General features: G+C 39.0%; 1 protein-coding gene and 1 pseudogene across 2 annotated transcripts in view; both read left to right on the top strand.

The window, feature by feature from the left end:
• LOC110202566 (immunoglobulin lambda-1 light chain-like) overlaps positions 1-14787 on the top strand; it is a 157132-nt pseudogene that overhangs the window by 100562 nt on the left and 41783 nt on the right. The window lies entirely within an intron of this gene.
• The window catches only part of LOC110202564 (immunoglobulin lambda-1 light chain-like), a 53718-nt gene that overhangs the window by 4292 nt on the left and 34639 nt on the right, over positions 1-14787 (top strand). The gene's annotated exons all lie outside the window — the stretch shown is intronic.

The following is a 14787-nucleotide window of genomic DNA, read 5'->3' as shown; positions in this document are numbered from 1 at the left end:
GTTCTGTGGAAAGGACTGTGCCCTCCTGTGGAGGGATCAGAGTATCTGAAAGAGGGCAGAAGTCCAACACAGGAAGTATTTTCCCCTGCCCCTGGCTTCACAGTTCTTGCCAAAGGCACGGACCATCCCTGGGCTAACATTGGTAAGAAGCAATGATACCAGGCTGGGGGAAGTTACTCCCATCCCCAGCTCTTCCCTTCCCCACAAACTGGCTGACGAGGCTATTTTGATTACTTGCCCACATTCTTATTGGGTTGCCTGATCGTGGTGTGGGAAGGTGGAGGATCTGGACTCCCTAAGACTTGGACACCAGAATGTTGGCTCTGGCAGGTGCTACAAACCTGGAAATCTTTTTTTTTTCATTTTATTTTTTGGGTTTTTTTTCTGGAAATCTTCTAAGTATGTCCGCAAGAAGACTGATTCCCAAGAAGATCGAGTCTGCATTCTGAGAACCAGTCTAGCTAGCAGGCAGAGGCCCAGAGCCATTGGGCTGACCATATAGAAAGAAGGGGGTGTTTGGGGAGCAGAGGACATGGCCATCTGTGAAACAAAGAAGACCCAATGGCCCTCAATCCTGAGAAGCCCCTTCCTGGTCTGCACAGGACAAACTGGCAGAAAAGGAGGCAGACCATTCTCAGAGTCACAAAGATCTTAGGCCATCCACAAACTTCAGCTTGCCTCTTTCCATTATGAAGGTGTGCTTCATGTCCAGTTACCAATGAGGGGATTGTTTTCTGGATTAGCTGAATCATATCCTTCCTGACATGCTCAATATAAATGAAACAAACTAGAAGAAAACAGGCAGGCCAAGTGAAATGGAAGGATAGCTCACAAGGGCTCCTTGGGGAGGCAAAGATGGGAATTGTAGGATTGGTGCCCAAAGGCTACATCGAACACTATTAATGAGCTATTTGGCCATCCCATCCTGCAAAACTGGTGATCAATATTTGCAAATCAATCCTCATGAGAATAATTACAGCTCATTTACCAACACGATGAAGTGATAGAGAAGGTCTAGGAAGAATCTCATCAAAGAACTCTAATTCTTGTTGGCTTCAATGCAAAGGTGAGAATGGTTTGAGAACTAGGAAGGAGAGAGGCCAAAGGCTTGAAGCCTCCTCCAATGCCTCCTGTCTTCACCACACTGTCGGGTTTTTCAAAGAAGAAATTGGTAGGTGCTGAATGGGGCATTTTACAAGAACATAAAATTGATGCGATTTGGGCTGGCAGGAAAAGACTGGAGAATGATATGGTAGTAGTCCTAAGTCAGCAGGGCACAGTCAGACCATCGACTTGTCAGGCGGTGATTGGGATTAGTTAAAAGAAAGAAGAAAGAAGAATGGGGAAAGCATATGCTGCACAATTAAAGCAATTAGATTGAGAGCCATCTAAACCAGTAATTAGTCATGAAAAAGTGGGAAGTGGATAAGAGAAATGAGATCAATGCTGAGTCCAATCCTTTCTAAAGAACTGTAAAACTTATAACGAGAACTAGGAGATTGTAAAAGCACAGGAAACATTCAAATAAGCAAGCATTTGACTTCCTTGCAAGGAGGAGAGAGATGGAAACTAAAAACAGTAAATGACTTATAAAAGACATGAAGTCATTTTTTAAATCCTGGGAAGAAAAATGATGAGCCAACTGAAAGAGATCCAATTAGGGAAAGTCATCAGAAGGGCACTAAAGGACTAATGGAGGGAGGACAAGAAACAGGAGAAAATGGGCAAAGATCTATAAACATTACTATAAAAAGCTGTTTTCTCCATCAAGGACCATGGAGCCACCATACCTGGACCCTTGAGTCCTGTTCCCAGGGGTAGATCCTATTATTATCCTCATATTACAGATGAGGAAACTGAGGCAAACAAGGGGTTTGTTTGTTTTTTTTAAGTAATGTGTCCAGTGTGACACAACTACTAAGTGCCTGAGGCTGGATTTGAATTCAGGTCTCCCTGACTAGAGGCCCAGCACTCTGGATTAGAATAATTCTAGTTAGAGGTGATCCAGGCTAACTCATGCTATTGCTCACTAGGCTCTTACACGATTGTGCTAGCATAAAAAAAATCATATTAGCTAACATTTATATAGTACTTACTATATGCTAGACCCTTTGCTACATGTTTTATAGTTATTACCTCATCTTCACCACAACCCCTGAAGGTAGGTGCTATTATCATCCCCGTGTTTCAGGTGAAGGAACTGAGGTAAACAGAGTTGAAGTGACTTGCTCAGGGTCACACAGCTAGTAAGGTCTGAGGCTGCATTTAAGCTCAGGTCTTCCTGACTCCAGGCTCAGCCCTCTATCCACTGCAGCTTTTGGACTTGGTGCCTTCTGGATGTCCCCAAATCCAGGACCAGTCCCTCAAGGAATTCTCAGCCAGGTGAAACTCAATGAGATTCTAACTTGCTCTGTTCCTCCCCCTGGATTACCCTCATCACTATTTGGCACCCCAGAATTTGTGACTCTGACATGAGCCCAGATGAAGTCAAGTTTGAAATGAATTTTTATCCATGGATTCTGACCCCTGTACATTTTTTAAAATTTTATTTATTTTAGTTTTCAACATTTACTTAAACAAGATTTTGAGTTTCAAATTTTCACCCCATCTTGCCCCTCCCCCCCAAGATGGCATGCATTCTGAATACCCCTTCCCTTCTATCTCTCCCCCCCTTCCCTTATCCCCTTCCCTTTCTACTTTCCTGTAGGGCAGGGTAGCTTTCTGTACCCTATTTCCTGTATTTCTTATTTCCCAGTTGCATGTGAAAACCTTTTTTTAAACGTGTTTTTAAAACTTTGGGTTCCAAATTTTCTCCCTTCCTCCCTCCCTACCCACCCTCATCGAAAAGGCAAGCAACTCAATATAGGTTATACATGTGCAGTTAGGCAAAACACTTCCATAGTAGTCATCTTGTGAAAAACTAACTCTATTTCCTTTAATTCTATCCTGCTTCCCACCCATTTATTCTACTCTTTCTTTTGACCCAGTCCCTCCTCAGAAGTGTTTGCTTCTGATTACCCCCTTTCCCAATCTGCTCTCCTCTCTATCATTCCCTTGCCCTCTTGTCCCCTTCTCCCCCTATTTTCCTGTAGGTAAGACTGATTTCCATACCTAATTGAGTGTGTATGTTATTCCCTCCTTAAGCCAAATCCTATGAGAATAATATTCATTCATTCCCTCTTACCTTCCCGTTTCCCCTCCACTGTAAGAGCCATTTCTTTTCTATTTTTATGAGATAATTTACCTTGTTCTACCTCTCCCTTTCTCCTTCTCCCTGTATAATCCTCTCTCACCCCTTAATTTTATTCTCCAGATATGACCCCTTCATCTTTAACTCACCCTGTGCCCTCTATCTATATCAATCTATCTATATCTATGTCTGTATATATGCATACATATAATTTTTTTACCTTCAACTACCCTAATACTGACAAAGGTCTCATGAGTTACAAGTATCATCTTTCCATGCAGAAATGTAAACAGTTCAACCTTAATAAGTCTCTTATGATTTCTCTTTCCTATTTACTTCTTCACATTCCACTTGAGTCCTGTATTTGAAAGTCAGATTTTCTATTCAGCTCTGGTCTTTTCATCAAGAATGCTTGAAAGTCCTCTATTTCACTGAATGACCATTTTTCTCCCCTGAAGGATTATACTCAGTTTTGCTGGGTAGATGATTCTTGGTTGTAATCCCATCTCCTTTGCCCTCCAGAATATTTTATTCCATGTCCTCTGGTCCCTTAAACGTAGAAGCTGCTAAATCTTGTGTTATCCTGATTGTGTTTCCACAATACTTGAATTGTTTCTTTCTGGCTGCTTGCAATATTTTCTCCTTGACCTGGGAACTCTGGAATTTGGCTACAATATTCCTAGGAGTTTTCCTTTGGGGATCTCTTTTAGGAGGAGATCTGTGGTTTATTTCAATTTCTATTTTGCCCTCTGGTTCTAGTATATCAGGGCAGTTTTCCTTGATAATTTCTTGAAAGATGATGTCTAGGCTCTTTTTTGATCATGGCTTTCAGATAGTCCAATAATTTTAAAATTCTCCCTCCTGGACCTATTTTCCAGGTCAGTTCTTTTTCCAATGAGATATTTCACATTGTTTTCTAACTTTTCGTTCTTTTGGATTTGTTTTACAATATCTTGATTTCTCATAAAGTCACTAGCTTCCAATTGCTCTATCCTAATTTTTAAGAAAGTATTTTCTTCAGTAAGCTTTTGGACATCCATTTCCACTTGGCCAATTATGCTTCTTAGGGCATTCTTCTCCTCATTGGTTTTTTTGGACCTCTTTTGTCATTCAGGTTAGGCTATTTTTTAAGCTGTTATTTTCTTCAGTATTTTTTGGGGTCTCCTTTAGCAAGCTGTTGACTTGTTTTTCATGGTTTTCTTGCATCACTCTCATTTCTCTTCCCAGTTTTTCCTCTACTTCTCTGACTTGCTTCTCAAAATCCTTTTTTGAGCTCTTCCAAGACCTGGGACTGATTCATATTTTTTTTGAAGGCTTTGAATGTAGGAGCTTTGACTTTGTTGTCTTCTTCTGGTTGTATGTTTTGATCTTCTTTGTTACCAAAAAAAAGATTCTATGGTCTGACACTTCTTGTGAAGCTTGCTCATGATCCCAGTCAATTACTTGAGTTATGAACTCTTTATTAAGGTAGAGATTTGCTTCCAATGTGGAGAATGTACTGTCCCAAGCTTCAGGGGGTTGTAAAGCTGTTTTCAGAGATACTTCTAATGACCTGTAAATTTTCCGTTCTTCCAAGGTGGTATGATAAGGGGTGAGGTGCTTCCTCCTTTCCTGGCCTGTGCTCTGGTCAATGAGTGACCAAAAGCATTCTTTTCTGTCTTGGAACTGTGAGGAGGATTTCCTTTCCACAGCTACTACAAGCTCCACCCCACCAGTGCTCCTCCTCACCCCAGGACTGCCACCCAGAACTATGACCCAGATCCAAGCATGGGCAAAGCAAGAGAATCCTGCACCAGCAGAGAGATCCCTGCAATCCCCCTTTAATCAGCCACCCAATTCCCCTTCAGTCTGTGGGCTGGAAGCTCAGGAAGTAGCCACTGCCCGGCAGCCATGCTTGGGAACTGGTGCTGAGACCCAGCTTCTCTCTCACCACAGAAATAGACTTTTCCCACTGACCTTCTAAGTTGTCTTTGGCGTTTGTGGGTTGAGAGGTCTGGAAACCACCATGGCTGCCCCCAATTCAGTCCTCTGAGGCCTGCTCCAGGTTTGCTTAGGTCTACACACCCACACTGAACTGCACTCTTCTTCCAGCCTGGCGTGATAGACCTTTCTGATCAACCATTCAGGTTGTGTTGGGCTGGAAATTTGTTTCACTCTGTCTTTTTGTGGATTCTGCTGCTTTAGAATTTGTTTAGTGCCATTTTTTTCTAGGTATTTGGAGGGGGTTTGAGGGAGAGCTCAAGCAAGTCACTGCTTTCACTCTAAACATTTTGATGTTTAGTCCTGCAATACACGGAAAATTTCAGGACCATGGATAATGCCTGTCTCGGATTTCTGTTGGAGCCAGTGCTGTGAGGGACTGTGAGCAGTCTCCTACACCCATGGAGAAGGGCTCTGGGCTCCCAGCATGCTGTGTTGTCTTAGTCAAGTCCCTTCAGGTTTCTTGGCCTCGATTTCTTCACTTGTAAAATGAGATATCAAATGACTTCCTTCTAGGATGCAAGCCCCTTGAGAAAAGGGACTGTTTGGATTTTGTCTTTGAATCCCCAGTGACTAACACAGTGCCTGGAACACATGTGATTTATTCTAGCATTATATTCTATAATACAATAGGTTCTTATATGAAGTAGTGAATTTCCCATCACTAGGGGTCTTCAAGTGAAGGCTGAATAACCACCAATATGGAAGCAGTAGAGAGTATTTCTGTTTGATTGGGCTATAGGAATAATTAATTAATTAATTAATTAATAGTATCATAGATCTAGTGCTGAAAGGTGCCTCAAAGGCCATCAGATTTATCCCATCACAGATGAGGAAACAGAGACCCAGGGAAGTTGAATGACTTGCCCAAGGTCACATAATGAGTGACAGAGATGGAATTTGAATCCTTCTTCAGACCTTTTCTTCCAAATCCAGAGCTCTTTTCACTGTGCCACATTGACCCCTGGTGGTCTTTGAGCTTCTATCCAGCTCTGACTGTTCTGTATCCCCTGATAGTGTGTGATGCTATGAATGGAATGAGTCCCTGGGACTCTGGGAAGGTCCTCTGTCATCAATCACACTGCAGAGCCTGATCCTTACAAAGCTTTAGCCCATTGGGCTCAGACTTAGATGACCCTGAGATCCCGTGATCTTCAGGTCCATTTCGGCTCTGGCTACTTGAGTAGCCTAACTCTGATGGTTCTGCAAGAATAGGAGGCACCAGATGGTGCCCTCATCTGGCAGCCCTGGGAAGATCCTACTGCAGAATGACAGCATCATGGGTCCCGTCTTGTTGTACAACTGAGGAAACTGAGGCCCAGAGTGGGAATCTGGCTTGTCCACAGTCACACAGATGAGGGGAGACAGGGTTCAAACCCAGGTCCCCTGACTTTTAATCCAGTGGTCTTTTTATGGTACCACACTGCCTCTTCCTACAGAAAATAACCACTTTGAGTTACAATTAAGAGTGTGATTGTCTGATATTGAGTCAAATGCTGCAAACCTTTGTTCAAATAAAAAGTCTAATGTAAAAATTAAGTTTATGTGTGATTATTGCATTATATTAAATGTATTCCAAGATGTAACTTGTTTTATTAAAATGTTATTTATGGTCAACAAAAATTTGTAAAGTGAAATTTAATGTGAAGTCTTGCAGAGTATACTAAATATATGAGGTCTCACCGATTTACTTCTTTTAATTCCTACAAAATGTCTAATGTAAAATATTTTCAGTTTTTTATAATTAGTTTTATAGGTTCATATTTAGAGATTTCATAATCATACATAAAATACATTTAATAGTTTAAAATTATATTATACAAATTTTAATTTGGAACTCTTTGGGGCAGAAATTATCATTATAGTTATTGTAAACATTGAATGGGTGAAGAATATTATGGATAGTCTATTAGATTACCCTGGGAGTTCATTACACACTTGTTTTGGTAAAAGGGATTTGTAGAATGAAAAAACAACAATAAGAGTATTGGGAAGCAGCATGTTTTTGTTTCTGTTTTTTCAACAGTCATTTTAAAAATCCCTAGCATAGCATTTACAACCATCTACTTTCTCTCCCAACTCTGGATTCTACAGTAAAATAGCAACGTGGCCCCATTCTCACTGGGATCTCCAGTACAAGAAACTACAGCTAAATTGAATTATTTACAAAGTGTCATCAAATGATATCGATGTAAAGAATAGCATCATAGTTGATAATAATAAATTGTGCATCAATCTTCACACTTTGTATACAATCATGGACATTTATCAATACTTTCCAAGCATTCTAAACATTTGTGTCCACTAAAGTGGAAAGGTACATAGTGATAAGATCAGTTGGCTGTTCCAAAGGTTAGATAACAGAACATCTCATATTCCCAGACAAATCTTTCACGGTTCCTCCTAAAATGGCACTTTATCAGGAATCAATATATAGTCTTTTTGTCACAAATGTGGGAGATGCACTACCAGTCAGTCAGTCAATAAACATTTAGTAAGTGCCTACTGTGTGGTAGACACTGTGCTAAGCATAGGGTATACAAATACAAAAGAAAATTTTTTGGTTTTTTTATTAATTTATTTTGACTTATCAACAATCACTTCTGTATGCTTTTGAGTTTAAAATTTTTTCCCTCTTCCTCCCTACCACCCTCCCCAAGATGGTGCACAGTCTGATATAGGCTATATATATATATATATATATACATTCTTATTAAACATATTTTCAGATTTGTGATGTTGTAAGTAAAAATTTGAACCAATTGGAGGAACCACGAGAAAGAGGAAAGAAAACTCAACAGAAAAGTAAAAGAAATAGCAAATAGTATGCTTCAATCTGCATTCAAATTCCATGGTTCTTTCTTTGGCTGTGGATAGCATTTTCCATCACGAGGTCTTCAGAGATGTCTTAGATCCTTGTATTGCTGGGAAGGGTAAAGTTTATCAATATTAGTCACCTCACAACATGGCTGTTACTGTGTTAACAATGTTCTCCTGGTTCTTCTCACTTCACTCAGCATCAGACCATACAAGTCTTTCCAGGTTTTTCTGAAGTCAGCCTGCTCATCATTTCTTATAGCGCAATAGTATTCCGTTACATTTACATACAGAACTTGTTCAGCCATTCCCCAATTGATGGACATCCTCTCAATTTCCAATTCTTTGCCACCACAAAAACAGCTGCTATGAATATTTTTGTACATGTGAGTCCTTTTCCCATTTGTTGATCTCTTTGGGATATAGCCCTAGAGGTGCTACTGCTGGGTCAAAGGGTATGCATGTTTTTGTAGCCCTTTGGGCATAGTTCCAAATTGTTCTCCAAAATGGTTGGATCATTTCACAACTCCACCAACAATGTATTAGTGTTCCAATTTTCCCACCTTCTCCACATTATCATTTTCCTGTTTTGTCATGTTGGCCAATCTGATAGGTGTGATGTGGTACCTCAGAGTTGTTTTGATTTGCATTTCTCTAATCAATATTTAGAGCATTTTTTCATATGACTATAGATGGCTCTAATTTCTTCATCTGAGAACTGCCTGTTCATATCCTTTGACCATTTATCAATTGGGGAATGGCTTGTTTCTTATAAATTTGTCTTAATTCTCTATATTTTAGAAATGAGGCCTTATCAGAGACTGGTTGTAAAAATTCTTTCCCAATTTTCTACCTTCCTTCTAATCTTAGTTGCATTGGCTTTGTTTGTGCAAAAACTTTTCAATTTAATGTAATCAAAATTATCCATTTTGCTTTTCATAATGTTCTCTATCTCCTTTTGGTCATGAATTCTTCTGTTCTCCATAGATCTGATAGGTAAACTATTCCTTGTTCTCCCAGTTTACTTATATCAGCCTTTATATCTAATCATGAACCCATTTTGACTTTATTTTGGTATATGGTGTGAGATTTGTCTATGCCTAGTTTCTGCCATACTCTTTTCCAGTTTTCCCAGCAGTTTTTTTCAAAGAGTGGGTTCTTATCCAGAAGCTGGGGTCTTTGGGTTTATCAAATAATAGAACTATAATTGACCTGTGTCTTGCATATTTAACCTATTCCACTGATCCACCTATTTCTTAGCCAGTACCAAGCAGTTTTGATGTTGCTTTATAATACAATTTAAGATCTGGAATTGCTAGGCCACCTTCCCTGCATTTCTTTTCATTAGTTCCTTGATATTCTGGACCTTTTGTTTTTCCAAATGAATCTTGTTATTATTTTTTCTAACTCTATAAAATAATTTTTTGGTAGTTTGATTGGTATGGCACTGAATAAGTAAATTAGCTTAGGTAGGATTGTCATTTTTATTATATTAGCTGGCCTACCCATGAGCAACTGTTTTTCCAATTATTTAGATCATTTATTTGTGTGAAAAGTGTTTTGTAATTGTGTTCATAGAGTTCCTGGGTTTGTTTCGGGAGGTAGACTCCTAAATATTTTATAATGTCTACAGTAAGTTTAAATGGGATTTCTCTTTCTATCTCTTGCTGTTGGGCTTTGTTGGTAATATATAGAAATGCATGATTTATGTGGGTTTATTTTATAGCCTGCAACTTGCTAAAGTTGTTTATTATTTCAAGTAGTTTTTTACTTGATTCTCTAGGATTCTCTAAGTATATCATCATGTCATCTGCAAAGAGTGATAGCTTTGTTTCTTCTTTGCCTATTCTAATACCTTCAATTTCTTTTTCTTCTCTTATTGCTAAAGCTAAGGTGTCCAGTACAATATTGAATAACAGTGGTGATAATGGACATCCTTGTTTCACCCCCCATCTTATTGGAAATGCTTCTAGCCTGTCCCATTACATATAATGCTTGCTGAAGGTTTTAGTATGTATATTATTTTAAGGAAGACTCCATTTATACCTATGCTTTCTAGTGTTTTTAATAGGAATGGGTGTTGTATGTTATGAAAAACTTTTTCTGCATCTATTGAGATGATCACATGGTTTTTGTTGGTTTTGGTGTTGATATGCTCAAATGCTGATAGTTTTCCTAATATTGAACCAACCCTGCATTCCTGGTATAAATCCTACCTGGTCATAGTGTATTTTCTTGTGATAAGTTGCTGCTCTATTTGCTAATATTTTGTTTAAAATTTTTGCATCTATATTCATTAGAGAAATTGGTCTATAATTTTCTTTCTCTTTTTTCTCTTCCTGGTTTAGGTATCACACCATATTTGTATCATAAAAAGAATTTGGTAAGACTCCTTCTTCACCTATTTTCCCAAATAGTCTATATAGTATTGGAATTAATTGTTCTTTAAATGTTTGATAGAATTCACATGTAAATCCATCTGGCCCTGGAGATTTTTTCCTAGGGAGTTCATCAATGGCTTGTTCAATTTCTTTTTCTGAGATGGGGTTATTTAAGTATTTTACTTCCTCTTCTGTTAATCTGGGCAATTTATATTTTTGTAAATATGTATCCATTTCACTAAGATTGTCAAATTTTTGGCATATAGTTGGGCAAAATAATTCCTAATTATTGTTTTAATTTCCTCTTCCTTGGTGGTAGCTTCACACTTTTCATTCTTGATACTAGTAATTTGGTTTTCTTCTTTCTTTTTTTAATTAAATTAACCAAAGGTTTATCTATTTTATTGGTTTTTTCATAAAACCAGCTCTTAGTTTTATTTATTAGTTCAATAGTTTTCTTAATTTCAATTTTATTAATTTTTCCTTTGGTTTTCAATATTTCTAATTTGATGTTTATTGAGGATTTTTAATTTGTTCTTTTTCTAGTTTTTTTAGTTCTATGCCCAATTCATTGATCTCCTCTTTTTCTATTTTATTTATGTAAGCATTTAGAGATATAAAACTTCCCCTAAGAACTGCTTTTGCTGCATCCCATAAGTTTTGGTATGTTGTCTCATTATTGTCATTCTCTTGAATGAAATTATTGGTTGTTTCTATGATTTGTTGTTTGACCCAATCATTTTTTAGGATTAGATTATTTAGTTTCCAATTATTTTTTAGTCTATCTTTCCATGGCCCTTTATTACATATAATTTTTATTGCATCATGATCTGAAAAGGATGCATTTAATATTCTGCCTTTCTGCATTGGATTGTGAGGTTTTTATGCCCTAGTACATGGTCAATTTTTGTGTATGTACCACCGAGAAAAAGTATATTCCTTTCTATCCCCATTCAGTTTTCTCCAGAGGTCTATCATACCTAACTTTTCTAATGTTCTATTCACCTCCTTAACTTCTTTCTTGTTTATTTGTGGTTAGATTTATCTAGTCAGAGAGGGGAGGTTCAGGTCCCCCACTAGTATAGTTTTGCTGTCTATTTCTTCCTGTAACTCCCTGAAATTCTCCTCTAAGAATTTGGATGCTATACCATTTGGTGCATATATTTAGTAATGATATTACTTCATTGTCTATGGTGCCTTTTAGCAGGATGTAGTTTCCTTCCTTATCTCTTTTGATTAGATCTATTTTTGCTTTTGCTTTGTCTGAGATCAGGATTGCTACCCCTGCTTTTTTTTACTTCAGCTGAAGCATAATATATTCTGCTCCAGCCTTTTACCTTTACCCTGTATGTGTCACTCTTTTTCAAATGTGTTTCCTGTAAACAACATATTGTAGGATTATGGTTTTTAATCCATTCTGCAATCCACTTCCTTTTATGGGAGAGTTCATCCATCCATTCACATTCACAGTTATGATTACTATCTGTGTCTTTTTCTCCATCCTTTCCCCCTCCCATTTATGCTTTTCTTTCTCCTTTTCCTTTCCCCCTCACTAGTGTTTTGCTTTTGACCACCGCCTCCTTCAGTCCCTCCTCCTTTCTATTAACCCTTTCCCTTTTCTTCCCCTTAATGCTTCTTCCCTCCCTTCTATCCCACCTCCCTTTTCTTTTCCCTTTTCCCTCCTACTGCCTATAGGGCAAGTTAGATTTCTATACCTCATTGATTATGTTATTCCCTTCTTGAGCCAAATCTGATGAGAGTAAGGTTCAAATAATGCTCATCCCCCTCCATTCTTTCCCTCTGCTGTAATAGGTTTTTGTGTCTTTTCCTGTAATGTAATTTACCCTTGTCTACCTTCTCCTTTCTCAGCACATTTTCTTAGATCACGCTAATCCAATTACTTGTATCCATTTAACCCACTCGATTAGATTTTTTTTATCCTTACATAAAAGTCAACTTATATCCACCCCCTTTATGTACACTCCTTTAACATGGTGTAATAACAATACAATTCTCAAGAGTTGCAAGTGTCATTTTCTCTTGTAGGGACGTAAACAGTTTGCCCTTATTAACAACATATTTTATCTTTCTGTCCCATTTACCTTTTTATGTCTCTCTTGAGTCTTGTACTTGAAGATCAAATTTTCTGTTTAGCTATGGTCTTCTTATCAGGAAGGTTTGGAAGTCCCCTATTTCATTGAATATCCATCTTCTCCCAGGGGCAGCTAGGTGCCATAGTGGATAGAGCACTGGCCCTGAAGTCAGGAGGACCTGAGTTCAAATCCAGCCTCAGACCAAACACTTGACACTTACTAATTGTGTGACCTTGGGCAAGTCACTTAACTCCAATTGCCTAAATAAACAAACGAACAAAAAAAAAACATCCATCTCCTCCCCTGAAAGATCACATTCATTTTCACTGGGTAGTTGATCCTTGGTTGTAATCCAAGCTCCTTTGCCTTATGGAATATCATGTTCCATGCCTTACAGTCTTTTAATGTAGAAGCCGCAAGGTCCTGTGTAATCCTGACTGTGGTTCCATGATATTCAAATTGTTTCTTTCTGGCTGCTTGTAGCATTTTCTCTTTGACCTGGTAATTTTGGAATTTGGCTACTATATTCCTTGGCATTTTCAATTTGGGATCTCTTTCAGGAGATGATCAGTGGATTCTTTCTATGGCTATTTTACTTTCTGGTTCTAGGACTTCAGGGCAGTTTTCCTTTATGATTTCCTGAAAGATACTGTCCAGGCTCTTTTTTTCATCATGATTTTCAGGTAGTCCAATAATTTTTAAATTGTCTCTCCTGGATCAATTTTCCAGGTCAGTTGTTTTACCAATGAGGTATTTTACATTTTCATCTATTTTTTCATTTTTTGTTTCTGTTTGACTGATTCTTGCTCTCTCATAGAGTCATTAGTTTCCATTTGTCCAATTCTAATTTTTAACAATTGTTTTCTTCTGTTAGTTTTTGTACCTTCCTTTCAATTGGCCAATTGTATTTTTAAGGGATTTGTTTTCTTCAGTGTACTTTTTTTCCAATTGGCCAATTGTATTTTTTAAGGACTCTTCTACCTCTCTCATTTGACTTTTAAAATCCTTCTTGAGCTCTTCTAAGAAGGCTTTTTGGGCTTCAGACCAGTTCATATTCCCTTTTGAGTTGCAGATGTGGGTTTGTTGACAATGTTGTCCTCTTCAGAATTTCTGCCTTGATCTTCACTCTTCTCATAATATAAATCTATTGTATGTTTCTTTTTACTCGTGGTGTTTCTTTATTCCCTGGCCTTTATAGAGATTGAGCTCTCCTGCTGGGGAACAGAGGGCACTGACCCAAGCTTCTTGTGTTGGGAGCCTAGGTCTTGGTCACTGGCTTTGTGTGCTGGGGCCTCCAATGTTGGCAATTGGAGGCTGTAGGGTTCTGGCAGCTTACCTGGTGTCGGGCTGGAATCAGCAAGGCTGGAACTTTCAGGCAACTCTAAGTTGCCTGCTTTTCCTTTCCTTTGGCTTTCTTCAGCTCCTTTCAGGTGGATGTTGCAGGGTATTTATCAGCCTGGGGCCCTTTGTAGCGCTGTGTCCCTTATTTTTGCTGAATCACTGGGAGACCTGTTTGCTATAGAATGCCAAGGCACCTGGTGGTTTTCTGAGCTGGTGTCCACCAGTTCCCCTGTACTCACTGAGGCACTCGGAGGTCCAGGTGTTGGTGCTTGTTTGCTGAGTTTGAGGATCTCCTCCTGGTTGGCAGTTGGAGGCTGTAGAGTTCTGGCAGCTTACCTGGTGTTGGGCTGGAATCAGCAAGGCTGGAACTTTTGGGCAGCTCTAGGTTGCTTTCTTCAGCTCCTTTCAGATAAATGTTGCAAGGCATTTATCCATCTGGGGCCCTTTGTAGTGCTGCTTCCCTTGTTTTTGCTGAGGCACTGGGAGACCTGTTTGTTGTAGAATGCTGAGACACCAGGATCTCTAGCTGGTGTGCTAAAGTGGGACTTTCTGCTAGCTGGCTGTGATGCCTCCCATTCTGTACTGCTCCCCTTCACCCCAGGGCAAGAGGGGCCTTTCCATTAATCCCTCAAGCTACCTGGGCTACTGCACTGCTGCTCCCCATCTTTCCTCTGGTTCAGCTGTTCCAGGGTTTTCCCTGGGGTGTTATTTTCTGGGCTTTCAGAGGTTGATAGGGGAGGGTGAGAGCAACTACCTTTTTACTCTGTTCTCTTGGATCCCAGAAGCCAGAAAACTTTTTTTTAAAAAGAGTCCCTGCCCTCGAGGCAATCATGATCTAATGGAGGAGATAAACAAGCAAACAAATGTGTGCAAACAAACTATATACAGCATGAATAGGAAATAATGAAAACACAAAGGGCACTGGAATTAAGAGGGACTGGGAAAAGCTTTCTGTAGAAGGTGGGATTTTGTTTGGGACTTGAGG

Source organism: Phascolarctos cinereus, unplaced genomic scaffold, assembly GCF_003287225.1.
Source record: "Phascolarctos cinereus isolate Bilbo 61053 unplaced genomic scaffold, phaCin_HiC Scaffold_4;HRSCAF=312, whole genome shotgun sequence".
In the NCBI taxonomy this organism is placed as follows: Eukaryota; Metazoa; Chordata; class Mammalia; order Diprotodontia; family Phascolarctidae; genus Phascolarctos; species Phascolarctos cinereus.
This window is presented reverse-complemented; position numbering and strand designations above follow the sequence as displayed.